Raw genomic sequence first — 4889 nt, 5'->3', positions numbered from 1 at the left:
CACATGAGTAGGCTGATGCCACATCGTCAACTTCTGAAGCCTTGTTTCAGATCAAGAAGAGTGTTACATATGGGCTTGTCAATGAAAAGACCATTTACTGTATGTAGTGTCCCCTCCCTTCAATGAAATCGCTCTCCTAAGCAGAATTGTTTGCCATACAAGAATTATAACGTCTACATGGAACATAAAAAGACATCCTTAGAGATGTGAAGGACACAACACATCCATCCATCCATTCACACACATACAGACACACAAGCATGGCATGTATGGTTATTCACAGACTGACAAGCTGAAACCGATGCATTCTCTAATGCAGGCCATAGATGGGTCGAAAATCGTCCGAAAACGCGCCTGAAAGAATAATCAGACGATTTTCACATCGTTAGTGGGTGAATTTGTCGGCCATTTTTCTTGATTCTGCCACATTTTTTTAATCGGTAAAGTTGGAAAAAAATTGGCCGAATTTGCCGATCGGCCGATTTTCGCGGCAAAGATGGGTAAATTGGCCGATCTTTTTACCGATTAAAAAAATGCGCATGAGCCGTGACCTGCAAGAAGAAGAAGAAAAAGAAGAAACAGAAGAAGAAGAAGATGAAGGCAAAAAGAAAAAGAAGAACATCTGTACTTTTAAATGTCAAATAGAATAGTGAAGTGTCCCTGCAGAGAGCTCCGTCTGCTATTATATTTGACATTTAAAAGTATAGCAAACTTGCAACATTGTATCTATTTGTATCTGCATAGAAACATCGGTATCCGAAATGGATACAAATAGATACAATGTTGCAACTTCGCTATACTTTTAAATGTCAAATATAATAGTGGAGCTCTCAGCAGGGACACTTCATATTTATCACTTATATTTGCTGGCCGTAGACAGGACGAAAATCCACCGACTTTGTTTTACCAATAGTGGTAACGTCGGCTGATTGAACGACCGATTTTTCGTTTTTCTAAAAGAAAAAATGGCCGGTTTTCTCCCTGTCTATGGCCTGCATTAGAGACCTAAGATCACGTCACTTCCTTCTTCTTGCTCAGACTCATGCTATATTGAACAGACAAGAAGCACATGGCAGGACAGCCATGACAATAAGGGTGACACATCTTTATAACTTCTGTTTTTATATTTTTGCTTTACCTGCACTGGACTGGTATTCATGATACGGTATACATTGTTATTTTAAGCCATCGTGTGATAAAATAAAATCCGAACTCGCCTATAGACACTAAAGAATTATTATATGTGTCTCAGAAAATTCTAAATCTATGTGTGTCACTGGAAAAATGAGCAAAAAAGCCTGCGCTCCCGCTATTCTCGGTGTGAATGGGGCCTGAAAGTAAAATTGGTTTGTTTACACAATCAGGCTCCATTCACATCTGTGTTTCTGTACACATGGCAGACTGCAGGGAAAATGTGTGCTTTGCCATGTGTTTCAGAAACATGCTGCAAATGTGCATCGTATTTGTGTTGTCATTGCATGTTAACCGCTTTATGACCACCCTATAGCAGATATACTGGATCACGTATATATAACCGCCAAAGCCAAAGGCGACTACTCTGTCCTCCTTCTCCTAAACCTCTCCGCGGCCTTTGACACAGTCGACCACCCCCTCCTCCTTAATAAACTACTCTCCCTTGGCATCAAAGACACCGCTCTCTCTTGGTTCTCGTCCTATCTATCCCAACGCTCCTTCAGCATTTCCTACAACGGTGCCACCTCCTCTTCCCTCCCCCTCTCTGTTGGGGTCCCCCAGGGCTCTGTCCTTGGACCCCTTCTCTTCTCCATCTACACCTCCTCCCTTGGCAAACTCATACACTCCCACGGCTTCAACTACCACCTCTACGCTGATGATACTCATATCTACCTATCCACCCCTCACCTCACCCCCACATTCTCCGCCCGCATCACTCACCTCCTAAACGACATCTCTGACTGGATGTCGCTCCATTTCCTCAAGCTCAACCTCTCCAAAACCGAGCTTCTCGTCTTTCCCCCTTCCCGTGCCCCCCCCCATCCTTTCCATCACCACCAACAACACCACCATCAATCCCGCCCAGCAAGCCAAGGTCCTTGGCGTCATTCTGGACTCAAAGCTTTCCTTTCAACCTCATGTCAAATCACTCACAAATACATGCAGGCTCCACCTCCGGAACATCGCCAAAATACGCTCCTTCCTTACCCCAGACACCACTAAACTACTCGTACACTCCCTGATTATCTCACGCCTTGACTACTGCAACTCCCTCCTCACCGGCCTACCCCAGTGCAAACTCTCCCCGCTTCAGACCATCCTGAACTCAGCTGCCAGACTCATCCACCTCACCAGCCGCTCCACCCCTGCCACCCCCCTCTGCCTATCCCTCCACTGGCTCCCCATTGCCCAACGCATTAAATTCAAACTACTCACTCTGACCTATAAGGCCATTCACAACACTGCCCCTAACTACCTCACCGACCTGATTCCCAGGTACCACCCTACCCGTACCCTTCGCTCTTCACAGGACCTCCTTCTATCTTGCTCCCTGGTCTCCTCCTCCCACGCACGACTGCAAGACTTCTCCAGGTCCTCCCCCATCCTCTGGAACTCACTACCCCAATCCATCAGACTTTCACCTTCCCTTCTCACCTTCAGGCGCTCCCTGAAAACCCACCTCTTCAGGGAAGCCTACCCCACCCTCACCTAACAGCCGCTGCCCTTCCCTCCTCCTACCACTCCATCCCCCACAGCCATTTCCTCCTGTACCTCTACCCCCTCCCTCCTAGATTGTAAGCTCGAAAGAGTAGGGCCCTCTTACCCCTCGTGTGCTGTTTGATGTTACTGTACTGTTTCATGTATTGTCCCCCCCTCTATTGTACAGCGCTGAGCAAACCCTTTGGCGCTATATAAACTCGATAAATAAATAAATATACATCATTCTGCATTTCCAGGTAGTGGGCGCGAGCGAACAGCTCGCACACCCTACCCATGCTGCCATTCGCGGCCACGGGTGTCAGTTACCGGGTCCCGAACTGTAATTACCCGCCGGCTCTCAGTGATTACTGAGCATCTCCGATGAGGAGGAAGATTATTTTGTGTGGACGAGCTTCCTCCCTGTCAGCTCATCCACACTGCTCGGGATGCCTGTGCACAGTACAGCCATTCCAATCAGTGTGCATACAGTGAAGAAAACCCCCCCCAACCCCTAGTAAAAAACTCCCAGCACACAGTTAACCCTTTGATCGTCCCTCACATTAACCCCTTCCTGCCCAGTGCCATTAATACAGTGTCAGTGCTTTTTTTTTTAGCACTAATCACTGTATTTGAACTCACGACCTCGTGCTTGCAAGCCCAGAGCCTTACTGCCTGCACCACTGTCAGATATGCATTGCACTAATCACTGTATTGGTGTCACTGGGGTGTCAGTGACACCAAGTTAGTTCCCCCCCCTAGTGACAGAATGTCCGCCGCAGTCCCGCTAAAAGTCGCTGATCGCCGCCATTCCTAGTAGAAAAAAAAAATCCTGTTATCTATACCGCCATTTGTAAACGCTAGAACTTTCACGTAAACCAATTAATTTAGACGTATTGGGATTTTTTTTAGCAGGAATGGAGCAGAATACATTTTGACCTAAATTTATGATGAAATTAGATTTTTTATATTTTTTACTGGACATGTTTAATAGCAAAAAGTCCAAAATATTGTTTTATTCTCAAAATAGTCGGTATTTTTTTGATTATCGAGCAAAAAATAAAAACGCACAGGCAATCAAATACCACCGAAAGAAAGCTCAATTTGTGGGAAATAAAAGATGTCAATTTAATTTGGGTGCAGCGTTGCATGACCGCGCAATTGTCAGTTAAAGTAACTCAGCACTGTATCGCAAAAAATGGCCTGGTGATGAATGGGGTAAATCCTCTGTTGGGCAAGTGGTTAAAGGCCACCCGAGTGCGGCAAACACACCAAAAACTGGAGCTCTGCTCCACAAAAAGTTCTGGAGATTTTCCGGGGCGATTGTTGCGTGTATGGCAGCCCGTCCAAGTGAATGGGCTGCCCTATGCATGACGAGTGAAAACGCTCCAAAACACCCAAAACAAACACATGCGAGCATATGATTTTTCGCTACGTGGTGGTGTGAACGGGGCCTAACAACTGAGTGTCTCTGTCCACTCCCTCCTATGTATTTGTATTAGGATGGACATACATTATGCAATCTGATCGTACAATCTCTGTACAATTTCCTTTAGATTTACCAGAACTATGGAATAGGAGGACACATCTGACCAATCTATTGAATTTGTATCAAATCAGACTGGCCCTTTTACTACATAGCTGATGGGAGATCTAAAGGAGATTGTATAGAAAATGGGTGGAAGGTAGTATTGTAATGAGGGAGGTGTGGTCCAGAGTGGTGAACACGCCCTATCACACCCTTTTCTGTGATGCAACAAGGAAGTGAAGGCTTCTGGGAGGTGGCGTACAGATAGTGAATGCTGAGATATCATCTACAGGAAATGATGGAATCTAAAAATTTGTTCAAAATCTCACAGAAATGACAAAAAAATGAAAGCAATTCTAAAGGTTCATTTTTTTTCTGTAAAATAACAAACATGTCTATACTTGCTTTTGCACAGAGCAGCCTGGATCCTACTCTTCTCGGGTCCCCCCGCAGGCTCTCTTGGCTCTTCCTGTCGGGTGCCCCCAGAGCAAGCAGCTTGCTCTGGGGGCACCCTCTGCTCTGTGTGTCCATTCATACACGTAGTCGCAGCTTGGCCTGCCCCCTTTCTTTCCTCATTGGCTGACTGGCTGTGATTAACAGCAGCGGGAGCCAATGGCTCAGCCAATGAGGAGGCAGAGACCCGGGACAGCCGAGGCTGTTATGCACATTGCTGGATCGTGATGGGGCTCAG

Source organism: Staurois parvus, unplaced genomic scaffold (genome assembly GCF_062004578.1).
Source record: "Staurois parvus isolate SC_StPar_1 unplaced genomic scaffold, SC_StPar_1.0 ptg001616l, whole genome shotgun sequence".
Classification (NCBI taxonomy): Eukaryota; Metazoa; Chordata; class Amphibia; order Anura; family Ranidae; genus Staurois; species Staurois parvus.
Note: the sequence above shows the minus strand (reverse complement) of the source record.